The sequence below is a fragment of the Ovis canadensis genome, chromosome 21 (assembly GCF_042477335.2).
Source record: "Ovis canadensis isolate MfBH-ARS-UI-01 breed Bighorn chromosome 21, ARS-UI_OviCan_v2, whole genome shotgun sequence".
Classification (NCBI taxonomy): Eukaryota; Metazoa; Chordata; class Mammalia; order Artiodactyla; family Bovidae; genus Ovis; species Ovis canadensis.
In genome coordinates this window covers 20,834,247-20,854,771 of record NC_091265.1, presented here as the reverse complement: position 1 = coordinate 20,854,771, position 20,525 = coordinate 20,834,247, and positions in this window count along the sequence as shown.

The window sequence follows — 20,525 nt, the reverse complement described above, 5'->3', positions numbered from 1 at the left end:
AGAAAGAGGAATGGAATTGGAGGAATCAACTTGCCTGACTTCAGGCTCTACTACAAAGCCACAGTCATCAAGACAGTATGGTACTGGCACAAAGACAGACATATAGATCAATGGAACAAAATAGAAAGCCCAGAGATAAATCCACACACATATGGACACCTTATCTTTGACAGAGGAGGCAAGAATATACAATGGAGTAAAGACAATCTCTTTAACAAGTGGTGCTGGGAAAACTGGTCAACCACTTGTAAAAGAATGAAACTAGATCACTTTCTTACACCATACACAAAAATAAACTCAAAGTGGATTAAAGATCTAAATGTAAGATCAGAAACTATAAAACTCCTAGAGGAGAACATAGGCAAAACACTCTCAGACATAAATCACAGCAGGATCCTCTGTGATCCACCTCCCAGAATTCTGGAAATAAAAGCAAAAATAAACAAATGGGATCTAATTAAAATTAAAAGCTTCTGCACAACAAAGGAAAATATAAGCAAGGTGAAAAGACAGCCTTCTGAATGGGAGAAAATAATAGCAAATGAAGCAACTGACAAACAACTAATCTCAAAAATATACAAGCAACTTATGCAGCTCAATTCCAGAAAAATAAACGACCCAATCAAAAAATGGGCCAAAGATCTAAATAGACATTTCTCCAAAGAAGACATACGGATGGCTAACAAACACATGAAAAGATGCTCAACATCACTCAATATTAGAGAAATGCAAATCAAAACCACAATGAGGTATCACTTCACACCAGTCAGAATGGCTGCGATCCAAAAATCTGCAAGCAAGAAATGCTGGAGAGGGTGTGGAGAAAAGGGAACCCTCCTACACTGTTGGTGGGAATGCAAACTAGTACAGCCACTATGGAGAACAGTGTGGAGATTCCTTAAAAAATTGCACATAGAACTACCTTATGACCCAGGAATCCCACTTCTGGGCATACACACCGAGGAAACCAGAATTGAAAGAGACACATGTACCCCAATGTTCATCACAGCACTGTTTATAATAGCCAGGACATGGAAACAACCTAGATGTCCATCAGCAGATGAATGGATAAGAAAGCTGTGGTACATATACACAATGGAGTATTACTCAGCCACTAAAAAGAATTCATTTGAATCAGTTCTGATGAGATGGATGAAACTGGAGCCGATTATACAGAGTGAAGTAAGCCAGAAAGAAAAACACCAATACAGTATACTAACACATATATATGGAATTTAGGAAGATGGCAATGACGACCCTGTATGCAAGACAGGGAAAGAGACACAGATGTGTATAACGGACTTTTGGACTCAGAGGGAGAGGTGTAGGGTGGGATGATTTGGGAGAATGACATTCTAACATGTATACTATCATGTAAGAATTGAATCGCCAGTCTATGTCTGATGCAGGATGCAGCATGCTTGGGGCTGGTGCATGGGGATGACCCAGAGAGATGGTAGGGGGAGGGAGGTGGGAGGGGGGTTCATGTTTGGGAACGCATGTAAGAATTAAAGATTTTAAAATTTAAAAAAATAAAAAACTAAAAAAACAAAACAAAACAAAACAACAACAAAAAAGACAAGACCCCTCTATATGCTGCTTACAAGAGACCCACCTCAAAACAAGGGACACATACAGACTGAAAGTGAAGGGCTGGAAAAAAATATACCACACAGATAGAGACCAAAAGAAAGCAGGAGTGGCAATACTCATATCCGATAAAATAGATTTTATTTATTTATTTATTTTTATTTTAATTTTTTTAATTTTAAAATATTTAATTCTTACAGGCGAAACAAAGGCTGTGAAAAGAGACACAGAAGGCCACTACATAATGATCAAAGGATCAATCCAAGAAGACGATATAACAATTATAAATATATATGCACCCAATATAGGAGCACCGCAATATGTAAGACAAATGCTAACAAGTATGAAAGGGGAAATCAACAATAACAGAATAATAGTGGGAGACTTTAATACCCCACTCACACTATGGACAGATCAACTAAACAGAAAATTAACAAAGAAGTGCAAACTTTAAATGATACATTAGATCTGTTAGACCTAATTGATATCTATAGGACATTTCACCCCAAAACAATGAATTTCACCTTTTTTTCAAGTGCTCATGGAACCTTCTCCAGGATAGATCACATCCTGGGCCATAAATCTAAACTTGATAAATTCAAAAAAATCAAAATCATTCCAAGCATCCTTTCTGACCATAATGCATTAAGATTAGATCTCAATTACAGGAGAAAAACTATTAAAAATTCCAACATATGGAGGTTGAACAACACACTTCTGAATAACCAACAAATCACAGAAGAAATCAAAAAAGAAATCAAAATATGCATAGAAACTAATGAAAATGAAAACACAACAACCCAAAACCTGTGGGACACTATAAAAGCAGTGCTAAGAGGAAAGTTCATAGCAATACAGGCATACCTCAAGAAACAAGAAAAAAGCCAAATAAATAACCCAACTCTACACCTAAAGCAACTAGAAAAGGAAGAATTGGAGAAGCCCAGAGTTAGTAGAAGGAAAGAAATCTTAAAAATTAGGGCAGAAATAAATGCAAAAGAAACAAAAGAGACCATAGCAAAAATCAACAAAGCCAAAAGCTGGTTCTTTGAAAGGATAAATAAAATTGACAAACCATTAGCCAGACTCATCAAGAAGCAAAGAGAGAAAAATCAAATCAATACAATTAGAAGTGAAAATGGAGAGATCACAACAGAAAACACAGAAATACAAAGGATCATAAGAGACTACTATCAGCAGTTGTATGCCAATAAAATGGACAACGTGGAAGAAATGGACAAATTCTTAGAAAAGTACAATTTTCCAAAACTGAACCAGGAAGAAATAGAAAATCTTAACAGACCCATCACAAGCATGGAAATTGAAATGGTAATCAGAAATCTTCCAGCAAACAAAAGCCCAGGTCCAGACGGCTTCTCAGCTGAATTCTACCAAAAATTTCCAGAAGAGCTAACACCTATCCTACTCAAACTCTTCCAGAAAATTGCAGAGGAAGGTAAACTTCCAAACTCATTCTATGAGGCCACCATCACCCTAATACCAAAACCTGACAAAGATGCCACAAAAAAAGATAACTACAGGCCAATATCACTGATGAACATAGATGCAAATATCCTCAACAAAATTCTAGCAATCAGAATCCAACAACACATTAAAAAGATCATACACCATGACCAAGTGGGCTTTATCCCAGGGATGCAAGGATTCTTCAATATCTGCAAATCAATCAATGTAATTCACCACATTAACAAATTGAAAAATAAAAACCATATGATTATCTCAATAGATGCAGAGAAGGCCTTTGACAAAATTCAACATCCATTTATGATAAAAACTCTCCAGAAAGCAGGAATAGAAGGAACATACCTCAACATAATAAAAGCTATATATGACAAACCCACAGCAAACATTATCCTCAATGGTGAAAAACTGGAAGCATTTCCCCCAAAGTCAGGAACAAGACAAGGGTGCCCACTTTCACCACTACTATTCAACATAGTTCTGGAAGTTTTGGCCACAGCAATCAGAGGAGAAAAAGAAATAAAAGGAATCCAAATGGGAAAAGAAGAAGTAAAACTCTCACTGTTTGCAGATGACATGATCCTCTACATGGAAAACCCTAAAGACTCCACCAGAAAATTACTAGAGCTCATCAATGAATATAGTAAAGTTGCAGGATATAAAATCAACACACAGAAATCCCTTGCATTCCTATACACCAATAATGAGAAAGTAGAAAAAGAAATTAAGGAAACAATTCCATTCATCATTGCAAAGAAAAGAATAAAATCTTAGGAATATATCTACCTAAAGAAACTAAAGACCTATATATAGAAAACTATAAAACACTGATGAAAGAAATCAAAGAGGACACTAATAGATGGAGAAATCTACCATGTTCATGGATTGGAAGAATCAATATAGTGAAAATGAGTATACTACCCAAAGCAATTTACAAATTCAATGCAATCCCTATCAAGCTACCAGCCATATTTTTCACAGAACTAGAACAAATAATTTCAATATTTGTATGGAAATACAAAAAACCTCGAAAAGCCAAAGCAATCTTGAGAAATAAAAATGGAACTGGAGGAATCAACTTGCCTGACTTCAGGCTCTACTACAAAGCCACAGTCATCAAGACAGTATGGTACTGGCACAAAGACAGAAATATAGATCAATGGAACAAAATAGAAAGCCCAGAGATAAATCCACAAACATATGGACACCTTATCTTTGACAGAGGAGGCAAGAATATACAATGGAGTAAAGACAATCTCTTTAACAAGTGGTGCTGGGAAAACTGGTCAACCATTTGTAAAAGAATGAAACTAGATCACTTTCTAACACCATACACAAAAATAAACTCAAAATGGATTAAAGATCTAAATGTAAGACCAGAAACTATAAAACTCCTGGAGGAGAATATAGGCAAAACATTCTCCGACATAAATCACAGCAGGATCCTCTATGACCCACCTCCCAGAATACTGGAAATAAAAGCAAAAATAAACAAATGGGATCTAATTAAAATTAAAAGCTTCTGCACAACAAAGGAAAATATAAGCAAGGTGAAAAGACAGCCTTCTGAATGGGAGAAAATAATAGCAAATGAAGCAACTGACAAACAACTAATCTCAAAAATATACAAGCAACTTATGCAGCTCAATTCCAGAAAAATAAACGACCCAATCAAAAAATGGGCCAAAGATCTAAATAGACATTTCTCCAAAGAAGACATACGGATGGCTAACAATCACTCATGATTAGAGAAATGCAAATCAAAACCACAATGAGGTACCACTTCACACCAGTCAGAATGGCTGCGATCCAAAAGTCTGCAAGCATTAAATACTGGAGAGGGTGTGGAGAAAAGGGAACCCTCCTACACTGTTGGTGGGAATGCAAACTAGTACAGCCACTATGGAGAACAGTGTGGAGATTCCTTAAAAAATTGCAAATAGAACTACCTTATGACCCAGCAATCCCACTTCTGGGCATACACACCGAGGAAACCAGAATTGAAAGAGACACATGTACCCCAATGTTCATCACAGCACTGTTTATAATAGCCAGGACATGGAAACAACCTAGATGTCCATCAGCAGATGAATGGATAAGAAAGCTGTGATACATATACACAATGGAGTATTACTCAGCCACTAAAAAGAATTCATTTGAATCAGTTCTGATGAGATGGATGAAACTAGAGCCGATTATACAGAGTGAAGTAAGCCAGAAAGAAAAACACCAATACAGTATACTAACACATATATATGGAATTTAGAAAGACGGCAATGACGACCCTGTATGCAAGACAAGAAAAAAGACACAGATGTGTATAACGGACTTTTGGACTCAGAGGGAGAGGGAGAGGGTGGGATGATTTGGGAGAATGGCATTCTAACATGTATACTATCATGTAAGAATTGAATCGCCAGTCTATGTCTGATGCAGGATACAGCATGCTTGGGGCTGGCGCATGTGGATGACCCAGAGAGATGTTATGGGGAGGGAGGTGGGAGGGGGGTTCATGTTTGGGAACGCATGTAAGAATTAAAGATTTTAAAATTAAAAAAATAAAAAACTAAAAAAAAAACTAAAAAAAAAAAGAAAGAAAGTTAAACATTGATGAGCATCTGAAGAAAACAAGAGGCACAGGGTTCTTTTAGTTCTTGCTGCTGCTGCTGCTAAGTCGTGTCAGTTGTGTCAACTCTGTGCAACCCCATAGACGGCAGCCTACAAGGCTCCGCCATCCCTGGGATTCTCCAGGCAAGAGCACTGAGTCCATTGCAAATTACATGATAAACTCAGTTATTTGGTGTCAAATATGCAAAGCACAGAGACATACACTTTCGCTCTCCCCAAAATCACTATAGTTTACTTGAACTTTAAAGAGTCAGTCAAATACAGTTTTCCAACTATGATAGCTTTGTTATTTTTAGAAAAATTACACATTCACAGATGAGGCAAAATGGGCACTTGACAAGAAATTTAGTTTTCATGAATTGTCTGTGACAGCTATGAACAACACGGGATACATGTGCCCCTAGAAAGAAGCCTAATTCTGCAGCCTTATCTCCCATTGGTCCTCGGTTACCCTTCCTCACTCATGTTCCAGTCGTAGTGAAGTCCTTCACTACGGTATACATAGTTAGTTCTTTCTTGCCTTTGGCCCTCTGAATGTACCATCTATATTCCCTGCATTCCCTATACTTTCTCTCTCTCCCTCCCCTTACAGAGCTATCATGTCTCAGTTTAGACAAGAATTCTCAAGATGTGGTCCCTAGAAGCATCAATATAACCTGGTCTTGTTAGAGATGCAAAAGCTCAAGTTCCACCTGGACAATGGACTAGGGTACTCTGAGGTGGGACCCATTAATTTGTGTTTTAACAAGCCTTGCAGGAGACTGACACACATGCCCACTATTACTTGAGCAATTCTGGCTTAAACTTTTTCTACTGTCTCTGCAAACCCTCCATGGACAAGTGAGGCTGTATACATAGACTCATATGTATATTTCTAATACAAGGTTGGCCAAACTATAGCTCTCCCCAGACCAAACCAGCTTGCAACTCATTTTATTTTAAAATAAAAGTCATTGGAATAAAATCACATCCATTTGCTATGTCTTGGCTCTTTTGAGTTATAATTACAGGAGGCAACAGAGACTGTATGGTCTCCAAATCCTAATTCATTTCGTATCTGGCCCTTTGCAGGAAAGAAAAATAAGACTGAATCCTGCTCTAGTAAGAATAGCATAGCATTTATTGCACTAATTTATCGTTAGCTGTTTACTTACTATTCCTTTATTGCTAGGTACATTTCTGAGTTCTGGGATGCATTCACCTTCATACTTACATTCTGGTATGGGTGGGATGAACGGTAAAGAAATAAATATTATTCCCTTATTCAGTAACAGGATGGGAACTGTGTAGTTTCACCATGGTGTCTAGCACAGTGTCTGGTCCATAGTGAATTTACCATAAATATCTATTTTTTTCCATTTTTAAAAATTGAAGTACAGTTAACTTACCATGTTATGTTAGTTTCAGGTGGACAGAAAGTGATTGAGATATGTATGGCTATATATACATATGCAAAATCTTTCTTAGATTCTTTTTCATTATAGGTTATTACAAGATCCTGAGTATAGTGCCTTGTGCTGTATACAGTAAGTCCTTGTTTATCTGTTTTATATGCATAGAGTGTATATATGTTAGGTAACTGTAAGCTTGTTTTCCATGTCTTTGAGTCTATTACTGTTTTGTGAATAAGTTCACGTGAATCACATTTCTGAATTACTCATGTAAGTGATACCTTATGATATTTGTCATGGTCTGACTTACTTCACTTTACATGATCATCTCTAGGGTAAATGTTAATTAAATGAATTGCCAAATGAATGAAAGAATGTCACAGAGTGACAGAAAAGGCAGTTCTGCTTATACATTGAGGGTCAGAGGTACATGTAACTGACCTATCTTGGGATTACTATCTTACTCTTCCCTGTTTGTAGCTAATATTTTGAGATTTTACATTCAGTGAGTCTCAACCCTCATTTGGTATTTGATCGCCACAAAAAGTGTTACCTACTTTGAAAGTGAAAGTTGCTCAGTCATGTCTGACTCCGTGCAACCTCACAGACTGTAGTCCATGGAATTCTTCTCCAGGCCAGAATACTGGAGTGGGTAGCCTATCCTTTCTCCAGCAGATTTTCCTGACCCAAGAATCGAACTGGGGTCTCCTGCATTGCAGGCAGATTCTTTACCAACTGACTTATCAGGGAAGCCGTTACTTACTTTAGACAATATTAAAAAAATAAAATAAGCTCAGCTTTAAACATTTTGAAGTAAATATCCCTTTAGGAGAGGAAGCAAGGTTCATATATATGGCAAGCATAGTGACTCATGAGTCATTTCTGCAACTCCTATAGTTGGGAAGTACTGTATTCTTTTTTTTTCTAATTGTCTCATCTCATGATATGTAGGATCTTAGTACTCTGATCAAGGGTGGTCAAACCTGTGCCTCTTTCAGTGAAAGGGCAGAGTCTTAACACTGCATCACTATGGAAGTCCTGGGAATTATCATACCCTACTTTGTTATGGAGTTTTAAGATATAGGCTATAAATATGAAAAGATACTTTAGATCTTGGTCACATAGTTCACTATTTGAAGCACAAGGATAGTCCTTTTTTATTGTAAATTTATTTTAACTGGAGGCTAATTACTTGACAATATTATATTGGTTTTGCCATACATCAACATGAATCCACCACATGTAGCATATCCTGAACCCCCCACCTCCCTCAGATAGTCTTCTGTAAAATAATATTTATCTGTATTGGGAGAGTAGACATTTTACTTTATATTGTTTACATCAAGAAAAATTAATTTCAAATCACTACCAATTATATATCAATCATACTGATGATAAAAATTCTGATCCCAAGGTATTACTTTGTTCATTGGCAAATTCTATCCAATATGACCAAATAAGAAGGGGTTTTATTTTATTTCATCTGTATCAAAGGCAATGAAAACTGCTGCAAAAGTAAATCAGAAGCTTTAAGTGGTTAGTGAATTTCAGATGGAAATAAGAAAATCATGAACAGCTGAAGATTTCCCTGCGTTTGGAAGCAATTGCTAACACTACCTATGAAACTAGTGTTGACAATGAGCCATTGAAAGCACCATATTATTTGTACCTTAAAATACCTATTTTGATTTGTTTTTTGATTAAACAAAATGGAGGAGTTATCCAATGTGGTTTCTAGTGGCCATTTCTAATTATATGACTCAATACTTAGCCTGCTCACAGAAAGACCCAGCAATGAGATATACAGCCCCTTAGGTGAGGGAATTAAGGAGATGGAGGGGCTTGGCCCTTTATCAAGCACATGGGTATTCAGCACAACATTGTACATATGAAACCCATATGAAGTACTTAGCAGTAAACAGTCAGTAAATTATGGCCATTATTATTAGCCAGAATCCCAAAACTGACTTTTCAGATGGACATATTTTCTTGGCAGACAGTAAACAGTCAGTAAATTATGGCCATTATTATTAGCCAGAATCCCAAAACTGACTTTTCAGATGGACATATTTTCTGATTCAAAGATGAGAGAGACCATCCCAAAGATTTCCTGTCCCTTAAAAAAAAGAATCACAGGGGGATAACATTAGAGTAAGTCATATAAATAGTAGTTAATGTTTGAGAGATGTAGATTTCTACCCACATCTACATTTCGGCTGTTCTCTCCTTCCCCTTAGAATTACTCACTTTGGAGTGGAGCAGCTTCCAAAGAAAACAAAGCCTGGAGAGGGATAACAGGGTCTTGCCTTTGAGGAGATCTGGGAGGAAGCACGTACATAGGACTTAGTTCTTATCCAGGCCTGGCTAGATAATACAGAGATCTCTTTTTGCACCAACTAGAGCTCTGTGCTTCCTGAAAAGAGGCTGGCCCACAGAGAGCTATGGAGTACTAAGAAAAAAGCTAGAACCTGCCCATCTATATTTTCTGTAAGAACTTATTGGTCCCTCTGGTTCCTAAGTAGCTCCCACAGTGCTGAAGAATTTGGAAAAGTTCCCTTTATCTCTTTTATTAGAAAGGCGTTAATCATTATAATTCATGGGAGTAGGGGGATTTTCACTTTCAGACTCAAAAGGTGGTCAAAAACCCTCAAGTTGATACACCCACTGCTCAGAGGACCAGATACAATATGTTCTCCATCAGTTGTGGGATTAGCATCACGTGGGACTGAAAGCAATGAGAGAGGAATGCATTAAAGAGAGTGCCCCTGGAAAGGGATGGGTAACCATTATTAGATACAAAATTTTAGTAGAAGCTCGAAACTGATGAGAGGAAAAAGATAAAGATAATTTGATCAAAGAAGTAAAAACAAGTATGAAAAATATAAAAGAGAAAATTTATAATGGTAGAGAAATTATTGAATAAATTATGCTGCATCTGTGCTTTGGAAGTTTATGCAGCATTAAAGAAAATTAATACAAGCTATATAATTTAACCTGGAAGTCAAATTTCTGAGGCATTCATGAAAAAAAAATTGTAGAGAATTATATATAATGTGATCACATTTTTATAAAACAAACGATGGAAGATCTAGATGATTATAAGCTTGTGTATGCAGATAAATTTGGTTGGTTGCTATATGATTATACAAGCATGAAGAATAATGTAGACTAATAGATCCTAGATTTCTAACATGACTTATAGGATGAAGGGTAAGAAGGGGTTGTATTGACAGGAGATAATAAGTATAAATATGCAGAAAGAGAGGGGGGCTGAGGGAACCAAAAAACACAGGAACAGGATAATTAACAGTTTGATCAAACAAGAAAAAAAATAGGCTATGGTTTAAAAAATTCACAAAAATGGAAAACGATTATGCAATTAAAATAATATGAACATGTTCATGTGTGTTTTCAAAGGAAAACTTGGAATAGGTGAAGGTGACAGATTAGAACCAGACAAATTAGAACCAAAGAAAGGCAGGAGAAGCAAAACTGGTCTTAGACAAGCTAGGAATTTTAGGTTGAATAGGCTAAAAAGAACCTTGTGAGATAATAAAATGCAATTCTTTATGGAAAAGAACAATAATAAACTTGTATTTTCCAAGTAACACAGCAGCCAATTATATGAAAACAATTTGTCAAGAGAGAGGAGTATTTGATTAAAAAATTAAATTAGGATATTTGGGTTCACCTTTATAGATTATGCCAAACCAGGTAAGCAAAAAGAAGACAAGAAGAAACTGAATAATATAAACACTCTTGAGAGTGTATATGTGTGTGTGTGTGTGTGTCTGTGTGTGTAGGGAGAAAAGAGAGAGAAAAAAAGAGAGAGAGAGAACTTTGCATCTCATAAGTAGGAGACAACTAAAATTTTCTTACATCCATGGAATATTTTTAAAATTAATATTATGCTTGTTGACAAAGAATAAATGAAAACATTTTAAAGTAGAGATTTTATAGATCACATTCTCTGATAGTTAATCATAACCTAGAAGTTCTGAAAAATCAGTACTTGGAAATTACAAAACATTTTCTTAGATAACCCTTAAAGGAAAGAGTAATTCAAAGTGAACTTATTAACTATTTAGAAAATTATAAAAGAAAAACTCTTTAAGCAAAACCCATGGGACACAGCTAGAGCTATTTTCATTGAAAAAACAACATTTTAAATGTTTCTTCAAAGGAAGAAAGATAAAAAATATGAGAACTCAGTCTTAATCTTGAGAATTTAGACAAACCAAGAATATGCTAAAATAAGCAGCAGAAAGAATGAAATAATGCCATTTGCAACAATACAGATGAACCTAGAGACTGTCATGCTGGGTGAAATAGTCAGAGAGAGAGAAATATTGTATGATATTGCTTATACGTGGAATTAAAAAGAAAGATACAAAGTTATTTACAAAACAGAAACAGACTCACAGACTTAGAGAACTAATACATGGTACCTGAAACTAACACAACACTGTCAATCAACTATCTGTTGCTTAGTTGCTAAGTCGCATCTGACTCTTTTGCCACCCTATGGACTGTAGCCTTCCAGGTTCCTCTGCGCAAGGGATTTCCCAGGCAAGAATACTAGAATGCATTACTATTTCCTTCTCCAAGTGATCTTCCCCACCCAGGGATCTAAATCTCATCTTGTGCATTGCAAGTGGATTGTTTACCACTGAGCCACCAGGAAAGCCCATTAAAAAAAAAAAAAGATTTATAGAAGACTGGTTTATACACTAGGACAATAAATCGCATGCATTTAAGAAGTATTATATCTGTTTTATTTCTGTGTTAACACAGGGGCTTGAAAAAGAAAGATTTTGATTATGTGTCTGTAATCCTCTCCCCAGCCCCAACCTACATTGGCCTTCTAACAAGTATATATACTCCAGAATATACTCCAATATAAAAAGTTAAAAAAAATCCTATGGCTGACTATGCAAGCAATAATCCTTTCTTCATAGAATGCTAGTAAAATAAGAAACAAAAGGTACTTTCTTAGGATGTCCTGTCTTAGGATGGGATAAATAGTTTTCACTTGTAAGCAATGAGAAGACCACTTGGACTATTATTATTTACTTTAAACAATACATCCTAGCAAATACAATAAGAAAGCAACAGTAAATAATCAGTACTGATGCTGGAAAGGAAGAGTAAAATTATCCATATTTTTGATAAAATAAAGCTAAGAAAGCTAAGCCTGCTGGTCCTTTTAATGGAAAACTTTCAAAGTGGCTGTGTATATCATAAATAAGCAAACATTAATAGATTCTTCTTTATATTTTATTTAACCAGCTATAAATGAAAATGAAGTTAACCTATTCAAAATGGCAACAGAAACTATAAAATAATTAGAAATAATTTTAACAAGACCAGTATAAGACCTATATCAAGAGACCCACAAAATATTTCTGAAAGAGACTAATCAAAATATAGACTAAAGGAAAGATTTACCACATTTCTTCATAACACAATAGCAAAAATGTGACAGTGTTTCTCAAGTTAAAACATGAATTATGAAAAATGTTAGTAGAAGGCCTAATATATATTTTTTGGAATTGGATTCAAGTTATCTACAATTCTTTTGAAATAAAAATATTCAAGAATATAATATTGGCTTAGAATGTGTAAATAAGTAAAACAGGAAAAAAAATAATAGGCTACAGAGTATGTGAATATGTGTGCATATATATGTGTATGGTAAAGACACTATCTCTGTTCACTGTGAAATGATGATCTTTTTGTTTGTTTTTTACAAATAATGCTGTTAAAATTGTCTATCCTCCTGAAAGAAAAAAGAATTGGATCTCCCTCCTAAGACTACACTCACATACATACGCTTGGCACATGAAGTTAAATAAATAAATGAATGAATGAATAAATAAAATTATTGTAAGTTAAATATGGAAAAGTCATCATAATCTTAGAAAAACTGTTAGTATTAATAGAATACTTGTATATTCTATGAGACTGAAGACTGTTAAAATAACAAATCCAGAATCCAAAGAGGAAAAGTACATATTTAAGTCTAATCAAGTACATGCTTGATCGTAAGAAAATTTCAGGGCACATAAAAGTTATAGCATTAATACTTATTCCATGTAACTAGCTCTTACATTTGACAGCATGCAGATGACCAACCATAAAAATAGGCAAGGTACTGGTTAAAACACACAAATGACCAAAGAACAAATTCAAATAAGCAATAAGCACATAAAAAGATTCTCAGACTTACTAATAGGAAAATACAAATGAAAATAATGAAATATCTCTTTTTACCAATAATCATATTGGCAAAAATCACTTTGAGACTGGACAGCAGTTGGATCCTTTTTCAGATGAAGCCATGGCATTTTCTCTATCGACCAGTCAGGCCACAGGACCATTTTGCTCTCTTAAGTGCTAAGACTGTTTGTATATCTTAGGATGACTAGCAAATTTCCCTCACAGAAAGTTGAGTATCCAGCAATGATTAGATAGTTGAATTCAAGTATTTTTATTGTTTATCATCTATACACTGTCTTCCCAGTTCCTTGACAGAGTGACTATGTTAATCTGCAGATATGAATAATCTTGTCCATTAACTCCTAGTATAAATTTACAAAATATCATTTGGAATTTTTTTTAAAACATAAGTTTCTTAAGGTCAAATGAGTATAAATCTGTCCACCAAACTCAATCTTTATAATAACCTTTTTTCTTCTTTTCTCCCCTTCCAGTTTTATTAAACTATAATTGACATACAGCACTATATGTTTAAAGTGTATAGCATAATGATATGACTTGTATACATAATGAAATGACTACCACAATAATGTTTAGGGAACATCCACTATCCCATATGATACAAAATTAAAGAAATAGAAAAATATTTTCTTTGTGATAAGAGCTCACAGATTTACTGTATTGATAATTTTCATGTATAGCATACAGCAGCGTTAATTATATTTATCATGTTGTATGTTATATCACTAGTACTTATTTATAACTGGGAGTTTGCACCTGTTGATCACCTTCATCCAGTTTCCCCTTTCTCGACCCCACCCTCCTCCACCTTTGGTAACCACAAATATGAACTTTTTTTCTATAAGGTTGTTTGGTTTTTAAGTATAATTAACCTGCTTATAACAGATATGGAGATGACACCACCCTTACAGCAGAAAGCAAAGAGGAACTAAAGAACCTTTTGATGAAGGTGAAAGGGGCATGTTGATGTATGGCAAAACCAATACAGTATTGTAAAGTAAAATAAAGTAAAATTAAAAAAAAAAAGAAAGAGGAGAGTGAAAAAGTTGGCTTAAGCTCAACATTCAAAAAATGAAGATCTTGGTGACTGATCCCATCACTTCATGGCAAATAGATGGAGAAACAGTGACAGAATTTTATTTTATTGGTCTCCAAAATCACTGCAGATGGTGACTGCAGCCATGAAATAAAAAGACGTTTACTCCTTGGAAGGAAAGTTATGACCAACCTAGACAGTATATAAAAAGCAGAGACATTACTTTGCCAACAAAGGTCCATCTAGTCAAAGCTATGGTTTTTCCAGTAGTCATGTATGGACATGAGAGTTGGACCATAAAGAATTGGTGCTTTTGAACTGTGGTGTTGGAGAAGACTCTTGAGAGTCCCTTGCACTGCAAGGAGATCAAACCAGTCCATGCTAAAGGAGATCAGTCCTGAATATTCATTGGAAGGACTGATGTTAAAGCTGAAACTCCAATACTTTGGCCACCTGATGCAAAGAACTGAGTCATTGGAAAAGATCCTGATGCTGGGAAAGATCGAAGGCAGGAGGTGAAGGGGACAACAGAGGGTGAGATGGTTGAATGGCATCACCAACTCAATGGACATGAGTTTGAGAAAGCTCTCAGAGTTGGTGATGGACAAGGAAGCCTGCAGTCCATGGGGTCACAAAGAGTCAGACACGACAGAACGACTGAACTGCACCTTATAATAATTTTAAGCCCCTATAAGACCTGCACTCCCTCCAGCCCATCTGTTACCTGTCCTCCGTCACCACTCTGCCACTTTGCTTCATCTCCAGTGTCCTCCTGGTTTACTTAGAATGTATGAAAACTGCTCTCAGTCTAAGGCATTTGCACTTCTTGTTTCCTTTACCTGGAATGCTTTTCCCCCCTCCTTTCAGGTTTCTCTCCAAATGCTTTCTTTTTAGTGGAGAGATCATTATTGACTACTTTTTAAAATAGTAACAATGATGTCACCTCACTCCTCTCTTTGCAAATTATTCTGCTTTATTATTCTATTCATGTACAAAAGTTCACAAGCACATGAAAAGATGCTCAATATCACTGATCATTAGTAAACTGTAAATTAAAACCATAATGAAATACTATTTCATACTCACAAAAATAACTATAATCAAAGAGACAGATAATAAGTGTTGACAAGGATGTGGAGAAAATGAAAAACTGCTGGTCAGAATGTAAAATGCTACTGTCACTTTGGAAAACAATTTGGTGTAATATGGGAAAGTTAAGGCATAATATGGGAAAGTTAAACACAAACTTATACAGTTCAGGTATTCTACTCTAAGAATCTACTTAAGATAAATGAAAAAAATCTATTCATGCAAAGTCTTGGACATAAATGTTATATAGCATTATTCAAAATAGTACAAAACTTGAAGCATTCCAATATCCAAATGGTGAATGGATTAAAAATGTGGTATATCTTTACAATGGGATATTATTTAACAACAAAAAGGAATGAAGTTCTGTCAAATATTGCAGCATGAATGAATCTCAGAAATATGTTAAGCAAAAGAAGCCAGATGCTAAACACTACATGCTGATTCCAGTTATATAAAATGCATAAAAAATCAAATCTGTGGATACAGATATCAGACCAGCAATTAATTGGGGCTGAGGTAAATGACAGAATTGTCTAAAAACAGGATGAAGGAAATTTCTAAGGGGTAATGGGAGTGTTCTAAAATTGGATTTTTGTGATGCATATACAATTTAGATTGCAGAGTATTGAGTAGTTCTCTGTGCTATTCAGTAGGTCCTCATTATTTATTTATTTTATATATAGTAGTGTGGCATCATTGACTCAAGGGACTGGTGTTTAAGCAAACTCTGAGAGATGGTGTGCTGCAGTCCATTGGTCACGAATAGTTCGGCACTACTTAGTGACTGAACAACAACAGCAAATATTAATATGTTAATCCCAATCTCCCAATTTATCCCCCCTTCATCCCTGCTGCTGCTGCTGCTGCTAAATTGCTTCAGCCTTGTCTGATTCTGTGTGACCCCATAGACAGCAGCCCACCAGGCTCCCCTGTCCCTGGGATTCTCCAGGCAAGAACACTGGAGTGGATTGCCATTTCCTTCTCCAATGCATGAAAGTGAAAAGTGAAAGTGAAGTCACCCAGTCGTGTCCGACTCTCAGCAACCCCATGGACTGCAGCCTTCCAGGCTCCTCTGTCCATGGGATTTTCCAGGCAAGAGTACTGGAGTGGGGTGCCATTGCCTTCTCCACCCTTCACCCCTAGTAACCATTAATTTGTTTTTACATCTGTGACTTTATCTCTGTTCTGTAAATAAGTTCATTTATACCATTTTTAAAGATTTCACATATAAATGATACAATAATTGTCTTTCTCTCTCTGACTTCCTTAACTCAGTATGACAATCTCTCGGTCTATCCATGTTGCTGCAAATGATTTTATTTCATTTTTTTCATGACTGGGTAACATTCCATTGTATATGTGGATCACATCTTTATTCATTCCTCTGTTGATAGATATTTAGGTTGTTTCCATGCTTTGACTATTGTAAATAGTGCTGGTATAAACACCTGGGGAGCATGCATCTTTTTGCATTATGGTTTTCCCCAGATAGTTGTCCAGGAGTGGGATTGCAGGATCACACAGTGGTTCAGTTTTTAGTTTTTTAAAGGAACCCACATACTGTCCTCCAAAGTGGCTGTATGGTTTTACATTCCCATTAATGAATGGTATAGGAGGGTTTCTTTTATGCAAAAATGGTCAACAAAATAGTAGCCAACCAAATACAACAACACATTAAAAGAATCATATACTATGATCAAGCCGGATTTATCCCAAGCACACAAGAATTTTTCAGTATCCACACGTCAATCAGTGTGATACTCCACATTAACAAATTGAAGACTAAAAACCATATGATCATCTCAATAGGTACAGAGAAAGCTTTGATAACATTCAAAATCCATTTATGATAAAAGATTTCCAGAAAGTGGGCATAAAGGAACCTACCTCAACATAATAAAGGCCATATATGATAAATCCACATTTGACATCGTGGTCAAAGGCGAAAAACTGAGGGTGTCCCTGGTGGTCCATGGTTAAGAATCTACCTTGCTATCCAGGGACACTGGTTCAATGCCTTTTTGGGGAAGAGCCCACATGCCGTGGAGCAACTAAACCCATGTGCTGCAACTACTGACCCATGGACTGTAACTCCTGAAGTCTGTGTGCCTAGAACCATTCTCTGCAACAACACAAGCCACTGCCTTGAGAAGCCCATACACCGCAGCAAAGAGTAGCCCCCACTTGCATAGCTAGAGAAGGCCTGTGTGCAGCAAGAAAGACCCACCACAGCCAGTAAATAAATAAAGAAATCTTTTACAAAGGGTTGAAAGCATTTCCTCTAAAATCAGGACTAAGACATGAAGGTCAGTGCAAAATTTTTTATGACAAAGCCAGAGCAGGGTCCCCTTGCTCCCATTCTCCCTACTACACTTGTGTTAAGTGCTGTAGGCATAAGAATTGACCAGAAATTTAACAAATAGATTAAAAAATCATATTTTATCACTGTCATTTTCAGACTAACTCGTGTCTATGTATGGCCAACATTCGTGTCACTTGAGACAATAGCCATTGAGAGAGCTTAGGGGCTACAGGAAATTCACCCGACAACATTCTCTTCCATATTCAAAATGGAAAGCATCCTAAAGCTTATCACATGCTCCTTCACATTTCCCTACAATGTAATTTCATCCTTGTTACCTAGAAATATTATTGAAGGGAATTGAAACTGACAAGCCTCCTTGGTAACAGTTTAGGAAACTAGATTAAACATTCATTGATTAGCAAATGAAACTTCGTGCAGCACTTCAAAGTAAACCATTCACTAATCTTATTACAGGAGAAGGCAATGGCAACCGACTCCAGTACTCTTGCCGGGAAGGTCCCATGGATGGAGGAGCCTGGTAGGCTGCAGTCCACGGGATCGCTAGGAGTCGGACATGACTTCACTTTCACTTTTCACTTTCATGCATAGGAGAAGAAAATGGCAACTCATTCCAGTGTTCTTGCCTGGAGAATCCCAGGGACGGGAGAGCCGGGTGGGCTGCCGTCTATGGGGTCGCACAGAATCGGACACGACTGAAGCGACTTAGCAGCAGCAACAGCAATCTTATTACAAGATTCCTTGTGGCTTCCCTTGTGGCTCAGACGGTAAAGCATCTACCTACAATGAGGGAGACCTGGGTTTGATCCCTGGGTTGGGAAGTTCCCCTGGAGAACGAAATGGCAACCCACTCCAGTATTCTTGCCTGGAAAATCCCATGGATGGAAGAGCCGGTAGGTTATATATAGTCCATGGGGTCTCAAAGAGTCGGACTCAACTGAGCGACTTCACCTAAAGTAGTCCAGACACATAAATCCCTTAAATCATACAATGTAACATGTGAAGAGATCAAAGTATGAGGTATCTTATGACTAACAAAACAGAAACATTTTCCCCTATGCTAGAAATCGGGTTCTGTCAATATCCATGCTTGCACTGAGGACAGGGGACCACTCAACATAAACTAGGCATTCCTGCAGTGACTGTAACAGGAGTACACAGACTAATAGATTGAGGGTTTTTTACTCCTCTATTTTACATATATTTAAGGTAAATTACAAATAAATGAAATGTTCTAAAGGGATTTGAATATTGTTTTCACAGTGACTGAACTGACTTCAGGGTTGTTTTAGTCAATGGAAGGAAGTGGGTACATTTTTTAAAGAGCAGTTCAAACTTTTGTAATGTACCTTATTTTTAAAAACTTGCTCTGTAACTTCCCTGGTGGTCCCATGGCTAAGACTCCGAGCTCCCAGTGCAGGGACCCAGGTTCCATCCCTGGTCAGGGAACTAGATCCCACAGGCCGTAACAGAAGATCGCTCAGCCACAGTGAAGATCAAATGTCCCGTGTGCTGAAGACCTGGCATAGCCAAATAAATAAACCAATAAAGTATTTTAAAAATATGCTCTGATTTCAGAATTCCTGTTATTATGAAATAAAAATATTGACTATTTGCTATCGACACCCCTCCCTCTCTGTTGGGCTGCATTCGGCCCAGATTCAAGACTGAAGAAATAGCTGGCTGTCGGTGACAGAAGCAAGGTCTTGGAGTAACACCCCACAGCATGCCCTGGGAAACTGGCAAGAGCTGGCTTCAGTTTTTACTTCTGGGGGAGAGGGGGAGGGCCTGTTACAGGGTAAATTGACATCAGGTTAGCTCATCAGTTACCAGAGAAACCCAGAGTGCCCACCCTCTGCCACACTACCCCTTGATAAACCCTCCAGGTGGAAATGTTCTGATCTAAAGGTTAGAATGGCTTCCCTGGTGGCTCACAGTAAAGAATCCGCCTGCAAAGCAGGAGACCACCTGCAACGCAGGAGATGGGGCTTTGATCCCTGGGTCAGGAAGATCCCCTGGAGACAAAAATGGCAACACACTCCAATATTCTTGCCTGGGAAATCCCATGGACAGAGGAGCCTAGTGGGCTACAATCCATGGAGTACACGAGTTGGACATGACTTAGCGAATAAACCACCACCAAAGGTTAGAACAATCATTAGCTGGGGCCTGGGGCAAGTATGTAGAAAGGTCAGTCCTGCAAGGAGGGTGTAGGTGAAGCAGGCACTGGACTGGCAGGGGATGGACAAAGAGCAAGAGAACAGCCATCTTGGGTGGCCTGACCGTACACGCACCTTGGCAAGATTATAATCCTCAAGAACTTTCAACTGTCACTATATATGAGTGGATCACACTAAAAAATATATTCACATAAAAATTGGTATTAAGATTCTGAAATATTTACATGTGAAAAGACTATAGGAGATAATTATATAAGAAGTAGTGATTTTTAATATTGTTTATATTCTTATATATTCATTTAGTTGGCAAATGTTAATTAGACATTTATTTAAAAAAAAGCCATGTTTTCACCAGGTGTTGGAAATATAATGATTAAGTAAAACACTCTTCCTGCTCTAATGAAGCTTAAAATATCACATTAGTAAATTGGCAATTATAATTGATGTCTTGAGCTAGCCAAACGATGAGTTTTGTGGTCTCCACTGTTGATCCATTAAAAAGATTGTTAGATTCCTATTTTGTAGATGTCATTTTTATTATTTATTATGGGGATGTGGGAAAA